Source organism: Eschrichtius robustus, chromosome 4, assembly GCF_028021215.1.
Source record: "Eschrichtius robustus isolate mEscRob2 chromosome 4, mEscRob2.pri, whole genome shotgun sequence".
NCBI lineage: Eukaryota > Metazoa > Chordata > Mammalia > Artiodactyla > Eschrichtiidae > Eschrichtius > Eschrichtius robustus.
In genome coordinates this window covers 89,591,595-89,613,889 of record NC_090827.1, presented here as the reverse complement: position 1 = coordinate 89,613,889, position 22,295 = coordinate 89,591,595, and positions in this window count along the sequence as shown.

Here is a 22,295-nt window from a genome sequence, read left to right as displayed (position 1 = left end):
TGTGAAGACTTCAGTGTGATCGTAGTCCTCATTCATATTAGCAAGGGGATGTCATATTTCTTCTGAGGAAATAAAAATTTAACATCACAAGACTAAATGATCTTCCCATTTTTTCAGAAATAAAATTAAAGGATCATAGGTAGAAATAGTTGTAACATTAGCTCTCCTTTACTCAGCTCTTAGGTTTAGCCCGATCCTGGGGCAAGCACTTTTCCTGTGTTCCTTCATCAAATCCTCACAATTTTATGTTTTGGGAAGTATTATTACTTATCCTCACTTCAAAGCCGAGAAGGCTAGAATTTGTGGGATTAAGGCATTCACCAAAGTCACACAGCTGCTCCGGGTGCTGCCAGGACTCAAATCCAGAATCAGCTCACTCCAGGCCTACACTTGAACTTCTGCTTATACTGCTCTGCCTCTGAAATGCAGAATACTAGCCAATTAGCTCTCCTTTTCCAGTATAAAGTCTTATTGTCATTTTTTTACTTAACCTGGACTTCTTGAACTCTGTGTCAACAATTGATTAAATGCACTTTTTTGGGGGAAAATTAGTTATTTATATATGGGGAGAGCTTCTAGGAATCAAATTTACACACTTATACAATCTTCTGTCCTTTCTGGTTTTTGTCGAATTTTGTTTTGTTTTTTCCAGTTTCTCTATAAAATTCAGTTAATCCTTCCCCTTAGTAGAAACCTTTCCTGTTTTCCTCTGTGCTGTAAGGTGGTAATTTTCATCACCATCATTTAAATGTGTAAGGCTCAGTTGGCTGGTATTTACCCTAATTAATGTTGAAAATACTTCTGCAGAAGGTCTCTGTAGAATTCCTTCTTTCTGTGATTTAGATGTAGTCATCTTTCCTTTTGAGAGGTTACATCCAGGAAAGAAGCCTTCAGTTCTTTAAAAAATACGTTTGCAGGTATATCAAGTGATATTTTATAAAATCTGAGGCTATTTTGATCTGACAAGTATGTACAGTGTTCCTAGTACTGGGCTGAGGGGAGGAGATTGGAGAAGAGAGTCACTACATGAGTCATAATAGATCTTAACCTGGCTTATAGAAGCCAGGTTAAGAAAGGAAGAAAGGAAACAACTGCATCATGAAACGGGAATGGTCAAAGGCCCAGGGATCAGGATAAAGCCATGCCACTGACTCACTCTATGACTTTCACCAGCTGCTTCTTACCCAGAAAATTCAGGCAGACGATAGGATGATTTCTAAAGGTTCCCATCCAGCCCTAAGATTCTACACCATAATGAGTAATCAAATGATAGGGTGCATGGTACTAAAGTTGGGCCCGACTGTAGGGTTTCTCAACATTATCGACATTTGTAGACCAGATAATTCTTTGTTGGGGGGGCCTGTTTTGCGCACTGTAGGATGTTGAGAAGCCTCTTTGGCCTCTACCAATTAAATGCCAGTAGCGCTCTCCCCTTTCCTGATTGAGACAAACAAAAATATCTCCAGATGTTACCAAACGTCACCTGGGGGCAAAATCGCCCTTGGCTGAGAACCTCTGGGCTATAGGAATTCCAAAACCAAAAGGATTGCAACCGGAGGCTCTGAGCAAGCCTTCATGGAGAAGGTGCAATTTGGGCTAAATTGAGGGAAGTACAGGGATTAGTGGAGAGGTGGGGGAAGGGTATAAGTACCTGTACAGTGACAGAATTTAGCATGGTGTAGGCTGCATGGTGATGAGTACACATGAGGGAAAGAGGGAGAGGAGAACAGGTCAGCTATAACTGTGGGTCAGAGCTGAGCACAGTGGTCAATAATAGGAGAACTGAGAACTTTAAATGCCCAGGAATTGTCATAAATTATACCAAAATAGATTGTTTTAGGGAGGTTGAGATAAATTTCAGTTCTTCAATTAAATATTTTTTATCATCTGTCAGGAAGCTGCAAATAGAGAAGTCCCAGTTTTGCCAACATGTTCATCAGAGGACATCAGAGGAATCTGATTGCTGGGTTAGCAGTGGTGTCCATAATCGCTGCCTCATTCCTGACCACCAGGTCAAGTTTCGTTTCATGGGCACACAGTCCCCTGAAAATTGCACATAAGTGACTCAGACCATTTGCTGCTAGAGCCTCAAAATCGGGTGGACATACAATGATATGGTTATTCCCTGTAAAGAGCAAGGGAGAATTATAGTAATGAACCCCATGGTTTCTGCCCAATAAAACCCACAAATGCACATTTTGGAGAAGAAACTCGACAAAGTACAAGGTATCTGTCTTAGTCAAGGTTCCTTTTGATTGCAATACACAGAAACATCAACACTAGCTGAATAAGCAGTAAATTTATTATAAAGGTAAAACACTCACAGATATAAAAATGGCCAAGTCTCAAGCCCTCAAACAAATCAGAACTGAGAACAGTAGATGGTAAATGTAGGGGGTGTGCTTCCCTCTCTATCTCTGCGCTACCACATTGTTCTCATTTCTACTTCTTAGCAAGTTTATACTTCCTCTCTCTCTCTCTCTCACTCTCTGCTATCTGCTAATTTGCTATCTGCCATTGCTTATTCATCTTGGCAGGGCCTTCCCATGGCTGCTTTGCACCCAGGCCCTGCTTAGCTTGATCTCCACAGACTGGCTGTGGATTGGTTTCCCATGTCTCAGGAGAACATGGGGCTGCCACGTGTAGGAACTCTGAGTGTAGCCTCTAGTCTGGTATGTTGGGCGTGGTCCTCACGCGGACTGATAGATTCTACATAGGCAATTATTATGGAAGCAGCATAGAGGCAAGATTGTCCTAAAGAAAGAAGTGATGGTCAGCATCGTATGTGCAGAGTAGTCCAGTAAAATAAGGACTGAAAAAGATATCCTCCAAGTCAGTAACCTTCTCAGAGGTTACTGAGAACTCCTGTGAAAGAACATTAAGGAAATGATGGAGGGATACCAGAGTGTAGAGGATGAAGAAGTGGAAATTGTCGTGGAGAGTTCTTTTCTCAGAAGCCTGGCTGAGAGAGAAGAGGGAGCGAGTGGTAGAGGGACCTTGGGAGCCAAGAGAAGATTTTTATGGAATGGAATTGATTGTATGGGACAACTGGAAAATAGACAGAAATGAAGTAGTGAAGAAGGGCATAACTAACGTCACAAGGTCCAGAGGAGACCCCTGATAGAAGCATAGGGGTTGTTAGCCTTGAATAAAAGGCAGACACCTCATGCTTTAAATTTGAAGGGAAAAGGCCAAAGAAAGGCACCAAGATGAATATATTTGCAGTTGAGAAAGAAAGTTGAGGAGGTTCACATTGATGGAGGCAAAACCATCCTTTGACAATGGAAGGAGTGGGAATGATGCAAGGGCTTTGAGGAGACCATGGTCAGAGCCATCAGGACAGGTGTCTGAGTCATGTACCACACTAGGCACCATATATGAACTTATTCCAGAATGTGAAGGCAAGAGATTCTGGCCTCCTGATCAACTCTTGGAAAAGCAGGGGAGGGCCTCATGCATATAAGCCCACACTGCAGACAAAGCCATGCACACACTTGGAAGACTACACATGCACACGGTCACCGGTGCTCACACTCACATACGCACACACGCATGCATGATTGTGTCCTATGTCAGTCTTCGCTGAGCATCCCTTGAGGTTTCTTCTCTCACCTGCAGAAGCCTGATTTGTGACAATCAGACTCCAACCCTACTTCTCTTTCCCTGGGGATGTGTGGAGTGTGCAGGCTGCTGACACTGTGGGGACCCAAGGTCTGGAGGTGGGGGGGGGGGCGCCGAGTTGTCAGAATTTGGGCACATGTATGTGTGCAGCCAGGGATGCTTCCCCCTGGGACTCCGGAAATCCCATTTCCCCCTACCCCCAGGGCAGAGCTGTCCAGATTGTACAATAATATCAAAATAAACTAACTGGAGGGAGGGGCACTTTTTGCTGATTCTCAGAGATTCTGAGAGTAGTAGAAGTCACTGAAGGGAAGAGGAGAGCTGCCCAGTATATATGCTACTGCACATCTCGGAGGGTACAGCTGGGGCTGCAGCCCATGAATTTTTCATGGACCAATCGACTTGATTGAGTGATTCTCTGTAACTATGCCTAGTGGCCCAGAGGTAGGAATGAAGGAGGCAGTTGAGGAAATGGATCCCAGTTTAGGGAAAAGCGTGACATCTTAGAGGTTTTTCAGGGCATTTGGCAGTTTTGAAGGATAAGGGTTTGAGGTGATAAGCTTCATTGTAGGCTGGTTAGGACACCAAAGGGCTGATGTACGGAGAGAACTTAGGGGTCGGGTGTGCCTGAGGTGTACCACAAGGGCAGTGGGGCGGAGAGGATGAGAGAGCTGCAGGAGGGGAAGGCCCTTTCTCAACATAGTCCAAGACTCTGAGAATCCCATATGGGCCATTCTGTTGCCAAGACCCAGGTCAGTAACAAGGATTCTCCCCGTCTTCCTTTCGGCCCGGCCAAAAAGTTAGTCTGCTTGGTCAGCTCTTAGTACCAGCTGCCACCAGCTCTGCCCCTCTGCATGAGACCATTAGTACCATGTAGGTCTGGGCTAGAGACCCTAAGTCCTTCCTGAGGTGGTGACTGAAAGGCCGCTGGTCTTCTCCCCTCTGCTTTTACTCCCAAGGGTCATGCTTATCAAGACTCCTCTATTCCTTGAGGGTAGATGCACTTCTGTGCATGAACCTGTGGCAACTCATTTTGCAGGCAGGGTTAAAGGTTGTAGCAGCTCCATTTTCCACCGGTGAAGAGTCACAACATGCCTTCTGCCAAGAGGGTGCCGAGTACCAGGGAGAAGGGCCTGCTTGGTCATGCACGTTGATTCAGCTGTTGATTTTGATCACAACCCCATGCGTGGTCTTATATCTCTTTGTGCTAAAGGAAGATAGAGCTATTGTGGTCCCTGCATGAATAATCTATTATTTTAAAATATCAATTTTCCCATTACTCTGTCAGCCATAAATACCTTCTTTGACAGCATGTTGTTCAGAATCACTGTAAGCTGGAGAGGGCCATTTTATATCCCCCGTTCACATGATCTAAGCAACATTTTTGCATGTCTTTGGGGAATAAAACTAGGAAAAGGGGGAAATTTTTTTAAATACAATAAGCTTAATGGCTTTTTCACTTATCATTTCTTTAACCACTTTAATATACGGTGGTGGGATAAGCACTAACCTTTGGTAGAAAGGGGTCCTGTTTTGCAATCAAAAGAAAGTGGAAAATATTTCTGGAACATTTTGACTTTCTTTCAACCTGTTAAATAACTCAAAAGAAATATGGAGTAATAAAATAAAAACTTGAAGACTGACAAAAAAAAATTCCTCCATTCTTGTTGTAACTTATATAATATTGTACATTAACTATATACTTCAGTAAAAAAAATTTTTTTAATAAATTAAAAAAAAGATTCCTCCATCCTTCTGACCCTCCATTCTCTGCTGATACGGTGAAGAAGCAACAGTACAAACTAACGATATTGCAGGGGTGGTGTGAACTAAGTAGAGCTTCACAGTTGTGGCTGGCGCCCGGCACTCACGAGTGACTCTTTCACCAGAAACCCGCTTGGCCCGAGAGGGAGCCTGAGGGCAGTTGACAGCCCTTCCCCTGCCAGCACCCCACCCCCAAACCACTCCCCACCGTCAGACTTAATGAGGAACTTTCAGTGCTGACATTCTAAACAATCTTTTCTTCTGTGAGCACACACTGCGATGGAGGAACTTGGTGGCCAGTTCCATCTGCTGCAAAGCAATCACACAAGTTGTTTTGTTTTATTTTTTTCTTGCTGAAGAAACAGTACAGTTCTGTTTGACTTCGGAAAGGCACAGCCATGTCCACAACTGCTTCTCCCTAAAAGGCACGATTCTAAGGGACTGATCCTCCTTCTGTGTTCCTGGTGGTTCCAAGTCCTGCAATTGCCTCTGAACAGTCTGTCTCCAGCGTGCGCTGTTCTACCCGATCCCACATTCACCGCCACGGTGCTACTTCTAAAACCCCACTGATAACAGACATTTCTCTGCTCATTTCCCTTCTAGGACCCAACCCTTTGTTGCCTACAGGGTCACGTTCAACTCTTTAATCTGCTGTAACCTCAATGTCTACCCTCATATCCATGCAGGCAGAATCCAGCTTCTCCCTTTCAGTCAAGGGTCACTTACCTCTAGCACATTTGGGTTGAAAAAGGGTGGCCTCTTGGCCATCCTGACTCAGTCCACACTGCCAGCCACTTATTCATGGTCACCTGGCTCCTAGCGGCTCTCTGTGCAATTCTGGGACGGCCACCCTGGCCTCTGGGAGTGGCTGCCACTCTCTTCATTGCCCCCTCCCCAAACATGTACGCTGCCCATTCTTTTTCCCCCAGACATACTAACACAGAGGTGCTTTGTGTAACAGACTGTTCCTGAAGGTTTAGCCAGTATCATCTGTGGACCCAGCACAGATGGAACAGGAAATGAGGTGGTTCTCAGAATCCCCTCAGCCATCACAGCCATGGAAGTTTCCTCACTGTAAGTCCACCACATTCCCTGGGTCCCCACTCACCTCTTCGCTGTTTTTTTTTTTTTTAAAGGAAACTTCCTTAATCTTTTTTTTCCTTTTTAAAATATTTATTTATTTATTTATTTTATTTTTGGCTGTGTTGGGTCTTAATTGCGGCGCGTGTGCTCAGTAGTTGTGGTGCACGGGCTTAGTTGTCCCGTGGCATTTGGGATCTTAGTACCCCGACAAGGGATCAAACCCAAATCCCCTGCATTGGAAGGCGGATTCTTAACCACTTAGGTCAGAGCAAAGAGCCCTATCTCTCCTCTCCTAGAATTCCAAGCCTTTCAATACACTCTACTGCCAGCTCACTTCCCCCAGAAAACACTCTAAAACTTCTCATTACCTTATTATCATGTAGAGGATCAGGTGATCCTATTCCAGATTGCAGGGGTTCTAACCCAGAATCCAAGGGGACTGTAAATAGAACTCAGGGGAGGTTGTTGTTTCTAGTGGGGAAAACATTACATCCTTATTAATCTTGAAATTATTCAAAACTGTTTTCAATAATCTTGAAGTGAAGTTTTGCATTTCCTTCTTTGATAAATGTAGCAACAAACCACAGTGCCTGCAACACTGGCACCAACAGAAACCACAGGTATTTTCATATTATATTATAGTCGTGCAGATATCTCAAAATACTGCTTATACCCATTATTATTTGGAAATTACTTTGAAATTTTAAATTACACGTTAAATAACAAGACTTAAAATAAAATCTTGTTTAATGTGTGAAGTAGCACACATATCACTATCAGAATTTTTTAAATATTTCAATAACAAAAGATTTCAACATAGTTGGTTTTCTTTGTATTACTAATTTTAATCATGCATTTGAAAATATGATTCTGAGATGAGGTTCCGTAAGCCATACCAGACTGCCAAAGGGGTGCCAGACGCACACACACAGATGAAAGTGTAGAACACCTGCTCCAGGGCCTGCCTTTGCATAATCACACCTACTGAGGAATTTTCCTCTGCAAAGCTTATCTCCCCTGATGCGGCTTCTCTAGAAACTGATGCAGTTATAACCAAGGTTTGGGGGATGTAAGTAAGCTTACCTAGCTAGTTAGCTAGATGCACATTTCTGTAAATTTATTCTATGGGGATATTTCTTTCCTTCCTCATGGATGAAATTTAGAGCAAGCGTCATGATTTTCCCAGTACTTTAAGGTAATAAAAGCTACTCTGGACACTAATTAAAAGTCCGGTGACCATAATGGTTAAAAACTCCTCCCTCTCCACTGCCCATGCTCCTGCAGACAGGATGCATGCAGTGGGAAGGCGGTGTTGTCAGTGTAGTGATGCTGTCTTTGCCATCCACGGGCATGCCCCCCCCAGTTGTCCCCCAGCTGCCGGAGGATTGGTCCTGAAGGTTCTCAGCTGAGAGGCTCTCTGGAAATTGGCCTCAGCAAAAGAGAGCTGCCTCCTCCCCAGGGGCAGCCCTTATCCAGTGATGGGTTAGTGGGGTAAAGGAGGATAGAGTGCCCTCTGCTAATGAGGGATGACTTCAGAAGGGCAACCCAGCTCTAGAAGTACCCCGTGGGAAAGGCTGCGGCCTCTGTAACAAACAACTGCACCCCAGTTCAACGTCTTCCTCTGCCCCATCCCACTCACCGCCCCCCACAGAGTCAGTCTTGGGGGCCCTCCCTCATCAGCCTTCTACATGCAAGTCTCCGTCTTGTGTCTGCATCCTGGGGAGCTCGGCCTTTTCCTCTCCTTCCCTGTCAGGTCCTTCTACTCAACATCCCCATCCTGCAGACCACTTTTTTTTTTTTTTACCTTCACAGGCTTGGGCTGTGAGGGAGAAGAGAAGAAGAGAGGACAAGAAAGTTCCACTTTAGAACTCTCATCAGAGCTGAACTGGTAAGGAAGGGGTTAAACGCAGACTCTGCTCTCTTACGAATTTTCAAGGGTTCTTTGGAGACACCTGCAGCCACCATATCGCCTTCCAACCCAGGAATCTATCTTCCTCAATTCTCATCAAAGAGGGGGGACGTCTTCTCTGGCTGTCTCTTCAGTACTTCCTCAGGCTCTAGACAATCCGGTGGTACTTCTGGCTTCTTTTCCCTGAGGGCTGCTTGCCCCTCCAGATGCCCTTGTAGACAGGACCCTAGACCCCCTCACAGTCTCTGCTCCAAAAAACTGTGGGCAGCACAGTCACGCCTTCCTCCAGTGAAGCCACTTCTCCTTTGCTTCATTGTCAAAGCAGTTGACCAGGCCATTCCTCACCATTTAAACTTTTCAGACGGAAGACAGGCACCAGGAAGGGGACGCACGTTAAGCTGAGCAGTGTTGCCAGAGGATCCCCTTGCCTTGAAGTAAAGGATAAAGCACACCCTTCTCTCTCCTCCTTGATGGTGATGGGGGCCATGGTTAATGCCCAAGAACACCAGCAACTCTTTGTAAAACTCCTCACTCCTTTTCAATTATTTCCAACCTTTTTATACCTCAATTATGAGTGAGGAACGCAGAGTCGTGTTACTGGTGTTCGAGGACCTCATTGGTAAACCAGTGGCCCACACCTCACTTTGGAACATGGTATCGGTTATAGCTTGATGACTTGGCTGAAACAGCAATCTGCCCCTATTGTAATCCATCTTCTTTCCTTCCTTCATTTCTTTCTCTCTCTTTTTTCCTTTCTTTGTCTCTCTCCACAGTGTTGACCTCTATTTCCTTGATCTCTCATTATTCCTTTACTTAAAGTCTGTGCTCCAGCCAAGTGGGCCTACTTTCATGTTCACCAAAGGCCCCAGAAATATTTCTACCTGCTCTGTCTTCAACATCTCTCACACTTCAGTGTCCTGTGTGCTCTTCACCTTTAGGGATCAATTCATGTCCCGATTCTTCTGTAAACCCTGCTCTTGACCACACCTGTCATCAGTTGCCATTCTGTCCCCAAATTGAGCAACTTGGTTCTCTTGTTGTGTTTTGTTACTTACAGGTCTGTGGGATGCCCCATCCTCCCAACTAGACTGAAAGATTGCTGAGGATACCAACAGTGTTTTATGTGAGCAACAGGGGACCAGAGAAGTAGAATTTTAAAAAGGATACCAGCACATTCTCTGCCTAGATGTTAAGGGAATAAGTCCTTTTGAAATAGATATTCCCTATTAACATGGAAGGGGTAACTTGAGTATTTCCCATTGACCCAGGATACGGGTGTGACTAGACTTCCGTGGCCTGAACCAAGGTGCCCTCCAACCCCTGTGGGTTGCAGGGCTAGTAACTACAAAGGTGGTAGCAAGTTCACGGAGGGGAGCTTCTTGGGGAGAAAGGGATCCCCATATTTCTAAAACTTTAATGTGAATATATAAAACACCAGAGGATCTTGTCAAAATGCAGATTCTGATTTAGTAGATCTGGGATGGAGCCTGGGTTTTTGCATTTCTAACAATTTCAGAGTCACACTCTGAGTAACAAGCATCTACACTTCAAGCTACACTTTGTGTTTTTTTTAACAAATTATTTTTTCCAAGGACTTTTTAAAAAAATTTATTTTTGGCTGTGTTGGGTCTTTGTTGCTGCGCGTAGGCTTTCTCTCGTTGTGACGAGTGGGGCTACTCTTCGTTGTGGTGTGCGGGCTTCTCATTGTGGTAGCTTCTCTTGTTGCGGAGCACGGGGTCTAGGCGTGCGGGCTTCAGTAGTTGTGGCACGCAGGCTCAGTAGTTGTGGCGCACAAGCTTAGTTGCTCCGTGGCATGTGAGATCTTCCTGGACCAGGGCTCAAACCTGTGTCCCCGGCATTGACAGGTGGATTCTTAACCACTGCGCCACCAGGCAAGCCCCAAGCTACACTTCTGAGGTTCAACTTTATGAGCAACTGTTTTATGGATTAGGATATTCCCCACTGAGGTCCTTTGGCAAGTGCATTAGATAACAATTGCTCTGTAACAAAACTGTCACAAAGCTAGTGCCTTAAAACAGCACACATTTATTATCTCATAGTTTCTGTGGGCTTGGAATCTAGGTATGACTTAATTGGATCCTCTGCTTCAGGGTATCTCATGAGGCTACAATCAAAGTGTTGATGGAGGATGAGGTCATATCTGAAGGCTCAAGTGGGGAAAGATCCACTTTCAATTTCATGTGGTTGTTGGTTGGATTCAGTTCTTTGTGGCATATTGGCCTTCAGTTCCTTGCCATGTGGGCCTCCCCAACATGGCCACTTGCTTTATCAAAGCATGTAAACTGAGAAGGCAACAGAGAGAGCCTGTATCAAGATGAAAGCTATAATCTTATGGAACATAATCATGGACATGTCATTCCACTACCATTGCCATCCTATTGGTTAGAAGTAAGTCATAGCGTGGTTGGATCTAGAGACTGTCATACAGAGTGAAGTAAGTCAGAAAGAGAAAAACAAATATCGTATATTAACGCATGTATGTGGAACCTAGAAAAATGGTACAGATGAACCGGGTTGCAGGGCAGAAGTTGAGACACAGATATAGAGAACAAACGTATGGACACCAAGGGGGGAAAACTGCGGTGGGGTGGGGATGGTGGTGTGCTGAATTGAGCGATTGGGATTGACATGTATAAAGTGATGTGTATAAAATTGATGACTGATTAAAAATTTAAAAAAAAAAAAGAAGTCATAGGTCCCTCCCACACTCAGTGGGCGGGAATTACACAAGGGAATGAATACCAAGAGACAGAAATCATTGATGGGTCTCTAAGAGCCTGCCTGCCACAGTAAGAAAGACTGGAATAGGCTTCAAAGAGAAGATGACCCTCAGGGAAGAGAGTCTGAGCTAGTGTAATAACCAGAATAATGACCTCCCAAAGACGTCCAAGTTCTAATCCCTGAAACCTGTGAATATATTAGGTTTCATAGCAAAGAGGAATTAAATTTGCAGATGGAATTAACGTTGCTAATCAGCTGACTTTAAAATAGGGAGATTACCTGGATTACCTGGGGGGGCTCAACATAGTCAGAAGGGATATAAACACAGAAAAGGGAGGCTGAACAATAAAGTCAAAGGGATATGTGACTATGGAAGAAAGACACAGAGGGATGCAATGTTGCTGGCTTTGAAGAGAGAAGGAGGCCATGAGCCAAAGAATGTGGGAAGCCTCTACAAGCTAGAAATGGCATGGAATCAGATTCTTTCCTGGAGCCTCCAGAAAGGAATAAATCCCAGTGAGACCCATTTCCAACATCCACCCTACAAAACTGTAAGGTAATAAATCTGTGTTGTGTAAGTTGCTAAATTTGTTGTAACTTGTTACATCAGCAATAGGAAACTAATACAGCTGGGTAACTCAGCCTCCATATAATGGCTCTTGGAGTGTTAGTGGAGAGAGGCAAGAGTGTAAACCTCTTGAATCCAGCCCCATGGGTTTTACTTTGGAAATAATGTCTGGGTGTGCAAACATGAATTAAGAACTATAACCTTTGAACAACTCCAATGTGATGCTGAGGGTCTAGACCAGCAAGGGATCACAGAGTCCTGAAAAAGAATTTACAACTTTCAGAGACTCCACTCATCATCAGTACCGGTGCAGGGACCAAAATAAAGATACAGGTGCACTGACCAAACCCTCCCTCCCCCATTCTCTCTCTCCCAGTGAATTCGAAGTAAGACAGTCTCCATATTGTGTTATACAATTTATTAGAAAAATGACATAAGGCCGCAAATGCTGAAGCTGGTTATATCTGTCATTGTAGTCTGGCATTGGCCATATACTCATTACACTCTCAGTAAATGTATTGACATAGTATCTTAGACTTTCTTTGTGATGTGAATAAATTCAGCTGTGCTATGATAAGACACATAAATTTAAATGACAATCTAAGCCAAGACCATTATGCCAAGTTCCAGGGAAATAAAGAACAGATGAATGATGCTTTTTTCTCTAATGAATCTCATCATAATTTCTGAGTTGGAAGCATAATGAAAAGATCAATTCCAATATTTCTAACACCCGCATTTTGCTGATTAAAGCTTTACATTCAAAATTAACATTTGGAAACTTAGTGCAGTTTGTTTTCTTATTCCCTCTCTTGGAGTTGAGGACTGTCAGAAGTGATAAGCAGTCTGGTCATGGACATGAAGGAGCAAAACAGTAGATTGAAATGTCACCTGGAAAAATCTATTTCTAGACCCTTCTTAAGCAGCTGGCAGCCAAATGGGGGGAGAGGGTGAGGGAATGCTGGAATGTTGTTTTATATGCAGAATCCAAATAGAGTCCCCAGCATCTTTGCAGGGGATTGGTTTCAGCCCCTCAGCCCCACCCGTGGTTACCAAAATCCAAGGATGCTCAAGTCCCTTATATACATGGTGTAGTATTTGCATATAACTTACACACATCCTCTCTTATACTTTAAATCATCTCTTGATTACTTATAATACCTAATACAATGTAAGTGCTATGCAAATTGTTGCCAGTGTGACATTTAAGTTTTGCTTTTTGGAACCTTCTGGAATTTTTTTCTAATATTTTCCACCCAGGTTGGTTGAATCCACGGATGCGGAACATGTAGGTACAGAGGGCTGACTGTACTCTGAAATGCAACAAATATCTCCACAGGGGGATTAATGTAAAAGTTTCAAATTATTTGATCATCAAATAAACCAAAGGTGACTTGGCAAGCTCTCAGTTGATAGAAGGGTCCTTTCTCTGGTCTGCAGAACACTCCAAGCAGACTAACACATATGGGCCATGGCAAGATGATTTTTAGGATCACGGCATCCACCATGGTTTTGGACAACATTGCAAAATGGATGAACTTTGCTTTTAGTGCCTTCACACATTGTATAATTCACTCTCTTCCAATTCTTCCCCTACTCAAGAGGTGTCCCCCAGCCTAAAATTATGTCTTTCCCGTTCTCCAGCTCAAAAGTCAATGTAGTGGTCTCTGCCAGATGACAAGTAAGTCACTGATTGACTCTCAGTCCTCCCAATAAATTTTTTTTTTAATTGGAGTATAATTGCTTTACAATGTGGGTTAGTTTCTGTTGTACAACGAAGTGAATCAGCTATATGTATACATATATCCCCTCCCTCTTGGACCTCCCTCCCACCCCCCCATCCCACCCATCTAGATGATCACAGAGCACCAAGCTGTGCTCCCTGTGCTACACTGCAGGTTCCCACTAGCTATCTATTTTACACGTGGTAGTGTATTTATGTCAAACCTAATCTCCCAATTCATCCCACCCTCCCTTCCCCCCGTGTCCACACGTCTGTTCTCTACATCTGTGTCTCTATTCCTGCCCTGCAAATAGGTTCATCTGTACCGTTTTTCTAGATTCCACATATATGTGTTAATATACAATGTTTTTCTCTTTCTGACTTACTTCACTCTGTATGACAGTCTCTAAGTCCATCCACCTCACTACAAATGACCCAATTTCGTTCCTTTTTATTGCTGAGTAATATTCCATTGTATATATGTACCACATCTTCCTTACCCATTCATCTGTCGATGGACATTTAGGTTGTTTCCATGTCCTAGCTATTGTAAATAGTGCTGCAATGAACATTAGGGTACAGGTGTCTTTTTGAATTATGGTTTTCTCAGGGTATATGCCCAGTAGTGGGATTGCTGGGTCGTATGGTAGTTCTATTTCTTAGTTTTTCAGGGAACCTCCATACTGTTCTCCATAGTGGCTGTATCAATTTACATTCCCACCAACAGTGCAAGAGGTGGGACCCTCTTCTCCACACCCTCTCCAGCATTTGTTGTTTGTAGATTTTCTGATGATGCCCATTCTAAAGGGTATGAGGTGACATCTCACTGTAGTTTTGATTTGCATTTCTCTAATAATTAGTGATGTTGAGCAGCTTTTCACGTGCCTCTTAGCCATCTGTATGTCTTCTTTGGAGAAATGTCTATTTAGGTCTTCCACTCATTTTTTGATTGGGTTGTTTGGTTTTTTTGATATTAAACTGCATGAGCTGTTTGTATATTTTGCAAATATCTTCTCCATTCTGAGGGTTGTCTTTTCATCTTGTTTATGGTTTCCTTTGCTGTGCAAAAGCTTTTAGGTTTAATTAGGTCCCATTTGTTTATTTTTGGTTTTATTTTTATTACTCTAGGAGGTGGGTCAAAAAAGATCTTCCTGTGATTTATGTCAAAGGGTGTTTTTCTTATGTTTTCCTCTAAGAGTTTTATTATGTCCGGTCTTACATTTAAGTATTTTTATTTTTCACTAAGAATTTAACCGGTAAATCAGTCCCTTGCTAATGTTCTCAATTGACTACTTTTTCACATTCACTAGATAACTACAAAATGTCCATGTATGTGATACAGTCATTGAAAAGAAAAAGTTGGACAAAATTATATAAAGGTTGATGTATTATAATAGCTAATTTTATAATATTAGCTATTATAATATAATATAATACTTGTACATATTCCATTTGTCTTTATATAAATCATTATATATGTGTATGCACATTACAAATATATAGAAAATGTAAAGTGTGTGACATTAGGATGCATTTATAAAACTGCTAAAATCTCAGCTAGGCTGATTCATCTGCAAAATGACAGGGAAGAACTGCCTGAGTGTTGAGAAAGAACTTGAAAAAACTGATTGTATCAAAATTACTTGTAAAAAGTTGAGAGTTTAATTTTAAAATCATGAAAGGTAAGAAAATGACTTTTAAAATGACGTGATTGTTTTAACTGAAAAAGATGAGGTTTTAAATTAACTTGCTTTTTATGCCGTGACATTTCAATTTCTCTGTGTTTGGAACGGTTTCCTCCTTGCCATCAGCAGATGGCCTGGCGTGTTGTAATTCACTTTATTATCACCTTCCTTAACGCCACCAGCCCACACACTTATCTTCTAAATCACATTTATTAGATCCCTGTGGGTAATAAGAATGAACACAGACTGAAGACAGATCCTAGACTTTGATATTGCCATCAAAATGTTCTTAATAGCACCAACCTTTCAATTTACCATTGAAACAGAAAAGCAATTCACTAATGACTTGCTTTTTGCTTTGGATTTTATTTATCTATCTGCCCTTGACAGCAAATATTTGTACTTTAAAAAAAAAAACAAAAAAACCTTTTTTTCTCTAGCAACTAAATAGTTCATGCTCATTGGGGAAAAAAAAAAATGTGAAAAAATTGAAAAATCCAACATAAGCTAATTGCCAAGAAATTACCATGTTGAGTACATTTGGGTATCTTATTGTATTGTTGTGGTTTTTTTTTCAACTAATATCATTAGCATTTCTCATGTCATTAAAGGCTCCCTAAAAATATGATTTTGGTAACTGTAGACCATTAACTATTCTCTCGCCATGAACATCTACATTAGTTAATTTCTATAATAATAGCATGAGAAACAGTTTTGTTCATTAACCATTAGCTGCGTATCTACCTTTTAAAGGATACATTTCCAGAAGTGACTGTAAAGATTCTTAATGTTCCTCTAGGAATAAAGGAAAACTCATTTCTTCCAGGCTTGTATGAGAACGTTTCATAGTTCTTTTTGCTAAATAGAACTTCTAAGGCAGTGCTGTCCAAAAGAACTTTTGGTGATGACGAAAATATTCCATATCTGCACTGTCTAATATGCTCACCACTAGCCACATGTGGCTACTGAACACTTGAAAGGTGGCTAGTGAGAATGATAACCGACTGTTAAATTTTGTTTTAATTAATTTAATTAATGTTGTGTTTAATTTCTGCTGTACAGCAAAGTGACTCAGTTATACATACATATACATTTTTTTTCATATTCTTTTCCATTATGGTTTATCACAGGATATTGCATGTAGTTCCCTGTGCTATACAGTAGGACCTTGTTGCTTATCCATCCTATATATAATAGTTGGCTTCTGCGAACCCCAAACTCCCAATCCTTCCCTCCCCCGCCCCACCTTAAAAAAATTTAAAATAGCTACATGTGGCTAGTGGTGGCCATATTGGACGGCAAAATGGGAAAAAGCAGAATATACTAATATTGTCCTGGGAATTTACCAAATAGGATTTTTTAAATTTTGCTTTAAGTGCAAAATCCACATTTTCTCTCATCACTGGCATTGAAACCTTAATGTTTTAGCCACAGTACCTCTCCTTTGCCCCTTATTTAGTTTAACAATAGGCTTTGATAAATGGCAGTATACACATGATATCCACCAAGCTAGACAACTTGTATCTTTACAGAAGTTGTGTGATTTTAATTACCACAAAGGAACTACAGACACTTAAGAAATTCTGTTTGAGGAAGACCAATTATGTTTTTCAGAAGTAGCTTGAGGTGTATTAAAAATATGACATGATTCAGAACACCAGAGAGATTTGAAAGACAAATTAGCCCAGAGTGTTGCTACGTGTTCCTTGTTCTGGAAAAGGAAGCACAAAAATCAACTCACTTTATGGTTCTTAGTTCATATCTGAAAAAAATTAAATGAAATTTTGGCTCATTTTTGGGACAAAACTTACCAAGTTACACATTTTCAGGAAGAATTTCCTCTGAGCTATGATCTTACCTAATTCACACTTATTTCAGTCCCATCACCCACTTCTTCACTATTGACTCAGCCAACACCAGCAAAAAGCTCAGAATCGTCATACATGTTCCCATTTTGAATACTCTTCCTGCCTCCTACCATTTTTGTCTTCAACAAGATGATTTCTACTCATTTTCCGAATCCCTATAAAGTCAGAAGTTAGTATCATTCATTGCACTCCTTACTTCTTATTCAATACCTGTCTTCTCCTCTATACTAAAAACTCCTTGAGGTTGGGTACTATGGATTGCGTTGTCTTCTCGTTGCTGTAACTGCAGTGCCAGATAGATAGGTAGATAGATAGATAGATAGATATAGATAGATAGATAGATAGATAGATAGATAGATGATAGATATATAGATGATAGGTAGATAGAGTTATATATGTGTGTGTGTGTGTGTGTGTGTGTGCGTGTATATATTTGGATAGGGATAGATAGATATAGTCAGTGCTCCATAAATATTTCATGAATGCATGAGTGAATTTAATCTTCACAACTGCCATGTGAAGAATGTATTTTCAGTTCCATTGTGGACGAGGAAACTGAGGCTCAGCGAGTACAACACTTGCTCTGGGTCTCATGGCTGAGAAGTGAGAGAAGTGGGATTTGAACCCAGGTCTCTAACCCCAAGTCTGGAGTTCTTTCATTACCTGAGAGCTGCCCTCTCATTCTCCTTCTCTAGGCTGGCTTTGAACATTCATCTCTATTTCCCTAGCCAAAGAGATACATGCGCTATGGAAGCAATTCCAGTAGGGACAGGGTTGCAAAGAAAATAGCTGCTGCCACAGAAGAGATAAATGCAAGAATGAAGCTGCCTCTAGGGCTAAATGCTCTTCTCATTATATGGTGAATTACCATGCTCTCTCCAGTCAGAAAAAATAAGGCCACAGACTGCAGCTCTGTTTCTTTGTAATAGATATTACAGCTCAATTTAACCACCTTAAAAAAAAAATCCACGTGGAATACTGTGAAACTTTTGTAATTAGCATAAGGCTACTGTCCCATGGATTCAGCTTTAATTAACCAAATTACATGGCTCTTCATACAGTCATCCTTCGATATCCATGGGGGACTGGTTTCCAGATCCCTCACGGATACCAAACCCGAGGATGCTCAAGTCCCTTATATAGAGTGGCATAGTATTTGCATGTAACCTACACGCATCCTCCCGTAGACTTTAAATCATCTCTAGATGACTTATGATACCTAATACAATGTACACCTATGTAAATAGTTATAAATACAATGTAAATGTTATGTATGTAGTTGCTGGGCCTGTGGCAAGTTCAGATTTTGCTTTTTAAAACTTTCTGGAAATTTTTTTTCAAGTACTTTCAATCCATGCTTGGTTGAATCTGTGGGTGCAGAACCTGAGGACTCAGACGGATGACTGTAAAAACACTTATTTCACCAAATTAGAATAAGAATGGATTTTAGATACACACTTTTCCTGCCCTCTCTTTTTTCAGATGTAGGAAGTGAGGTTCAGAGAAGTGAGAAGATGTGCCCAAGACACACAGCACTAGGGCAAGAACAAAACGATCACGCTTCTCTGCCTGGTGGTCCATCCACTCTACCAGTGATCTTCAGACACCAGGCTGCAGAGGGATGCCCACCTATGACACAGCTCCTATCCATCAGAGACATGAGAATGCTCTCAGTACACTGAGCTTTATGTTATAATTACCACAATGTGTAATTTGTTATTTGTTTATTTGTTTGTTTTCTACCTGTCACCCTCACTAAAATATTAGCTTCGCATGTCAAGGAGCATGGCAGTCTAGTGACAGTTCTTCCTTTCACACCTGGCAAACTCCTACCAGTGCTTCAAAATTCAGCTCAAGGGACTTCCCTGGTGGCACAGTGGTTAAGAATCCACCTGCCAATGCAGGGGACACGGGTTCAAGCCCTGGTCAGGGAAGATCCCACATGCTGTGGAGCAACTAAGCCTGTGCGCCACAACTACTGAGCCCACGCACCGCAATGAAGAGTAGGCCCCACTCGCCACAACTACAGAAAGCCCGCGAGCAGCAACAAAGACCCAAAACAGCCAAAAATAAATAAATAAATTAATTAATTAAAAAAAAAATTCGGCTCAAGTGTCTCCCCCTGAGGGAAGCCTTCCCTGATCTCACCAACCAGAGCAAGTACTACCTCCATGCTCCGTCTATGGTAACTTCTATCTGATGAGTAAATGAGACTTACGTGCTCTTTTTTTCCCTTTCATTCTAAAGACTATATTTATAATATATGTTTTAGTTTGCTAGGGCCGCTGTAACAAAATACCACAAACTTGATGGCTTACAACAGCAGAAATTTATTCTCTCACAGTTCTGGAGGTTAGAAGTCTGAAGTCAAGGTGTTGGCAGGGCCATGCTTCCTCTAAGCCTCTATCGAGGACCCTTCCTTGCCTCGTCCAGCTTCTGGTAGTCCCAGGCGCTCCTTGGCTTGTGGTAGTGTTTCTCTACTCTCTGCCTCCACCTCCGCATGGCTGTGTTCCCTGTGTGTCTTTCTCTCCTCTTCTTCTAGGACACCAGTCACATTGGATGAAGGTCACACTGTACTCTAGCGTAACCTCATACTAAATAATTACATCTGCAACGACTCTATTACCAAATAAGGTCACATTCTGAGGTAGCAGGAGCTGAACATATCTTTTTGAGGAACACAATTCAACCCGTAACAATATATATCAAAAAATGTTTACTCAAGTGTGCTGTCCTAACTCAAAGTGAGCTGAGCCATGTAACCAATACCCAGATCAAGAAACAACATGACCAGCACCCCAAACTCCTCTCACTCTCCCTTCCATCACTTGCCTCCCCCATCACCAGTAACCACTCTCCTGCCTAACAAAATGGATTAGCTTTTTCTTTTCGTCATAATTCACACACCATAATATTTATCTTTTAAAGTATACAACTCAGTAGCTTGTAATATATTCACAAAGTTGTGAGACCATCACCACTATCTGATTCCAGAACATTTTCATCACCTCTAAAAGAAACCCCACACCCATTAACAGTCATTCCTATCACCTACCCTGTTTATCCCCACCCCTGATAACCATGAAACTACTTTCTGTCTCTATTCATTTACCTCTTCTGGATGTTCATATCAATGGAATCATACAGTATATGTCTGGCTTCTTTCATTAAGTATAATATTTTCAAGATTCATCCACGTTGTAGCATGTATCAGTACTTCATTTCTTTCTAGGACAATAATATTCTGTTGTATGGATATACCACATTTTGTTTATCCATTCTTCAGTTGACAGACATTTGAGTTGTTTCCATTTTTTTAGCTCTTATGAATAATGCTGCTATGAACATTCCTGTATATGTTTTTTGTGGATATATGTTTTCACTTCTCTTGGGTGTGTACTTATATGTTTTTGTACCCTCATCATCCAGCACAGTTCAAGGCTTATGGTGGATATCGATTGATTGATTGCAAGTTAAAAGCAACCCTAGCCTCTGAAAAGGCTCTCTTACGTCAGGGAATAATTTGGACACTTGAGAGAATTGTAGCTATCCTTTGTTTGATCCCCATTGTCTCTTCGCATTCATCCTTCCAGATAGTTAATAGTCATCTGCTTTTCCACATCAGTGTTAGTGCAGGAAGCAGCCCGCCGCTCATGTGCTCAGAAAATGTCATCTGGGGTCACAGTGAAAGAGCATGTGCTTAAAATAACAAAGTAAAATATTTTGGAAGCTGTTGATTTGAAAAAAAAATTGCAGGAAACAAAGCATATACCCATCATTTTTCCCTGGTGAGGACATCAAAGAAGTACAGTGTTAGCGAAGTCTCCTGGACTCTGCTCTGTACACCTGACAACAGCTATGTGGACGTAGTAATAGATGAATGCTTCCAACTCTCTCTCTCTCTCTTTACGTTTTATGTTTTGAAAGAGTGGTTCCTTAGTTAAACAGGTAGGTAGATAGATAGATAGATAAATTCTTTGGAATGGATGTATAGTATACAAGACATAAAGATTAATAAAATGGATATATGTGTACCTACCAACCGGCTTAAGAAATAGAATATTATCAAAACTGTTGAAATTTTTCTACCTTCCCCAATGAATCCACCATGCTGAATTTTGCAAAAATTTCATTATAATTTTACTACATTTGTATGTATCTCTAAACAGTATATTTAGTTTTGTACCTCTTTGAATTTTATATAAACAGTATCCTATTGTTTGTATTCTTCTGCCACTTGCTTTTTTGACTCAATATTATGTTTGTAAGATTAATCCATATTGATACATTTTGCTTTAGTTTACTCATCTTCACTATTCCATTTTATGTAATTACTACAAATTATTTGTCCTTTATGATGTCAGACACTTGGATTCTTGTCATTTTTTGCTATTACAAACAATGTTGCTATGAACATTCTTATACACATCTCTGGAATGTGCATTTTCCTAAGATGTACATGGAAACACACATACAACAGGAATGTAACTGCTGGGCCCTGAGGTATTTTAATCTTTATAAGATAATGGTACATTATTTTCCAAAGTGGTTATACTAGTTTGTGCCACTAGTGTGTTAGGAGTTCCCTTTGCTTTGTACTCCCACAAACTCTCGACATTGTCAACTTCTTAATTTTGCCAGTCTGATGGCTGTAAAATAGTAACAATATCAGCTAGTCATTGCCACATACTATCCCAAAATTTAGTGTCTTAAAACAATACCCATTTATTATTTCTCACTAGTCAAGGTTAAGCTGGATGGTTCTGCTGATCTGGGCCATGCTCATTTGATCTCACCTGGGCTTGCTCACGGCCTGCAGACAACTGTCAGGTCATCAGTGCATTGGCTGGACTAAAAGGGCCTCATGATTCAGCTCTGTTACATGGGTCTCTCACCCTCCAATAGCAAAGTTTAGACTTGTCCTCATGGATAAGACAAACAAGCAAGAGAAAGAACAGAAACACACAAGTGCTTATGTAAGCTCTGCTCGCAATAGGTTTGCTATTGTCAGGTTGGACATGGTCAAGTCCGGATTCAGTAAGGGAAGGCAGTGCCAAAGAGTGTGTACACCAGGAGGCATGAAAACTTGGGGCCATTGGTACACCCAATCCTCCTAAGTGGTTTTAATTTGTATTTCCTTGATTAGTATGGTGGTTAAATATCTTATATGTTTATTGGCCATTTGTGTTTTCTCTTCTGAAATGCCTCTTCATGTCTTTTGTTCATTTTTGTACCAAGATTTTGTCTTTTTATTCATTCAGAAGAGATTATTATTATTATAAATGTTAACCCTCTATCAAGTATATGTGTGTTTCAACTCTTCTTGCAGTTT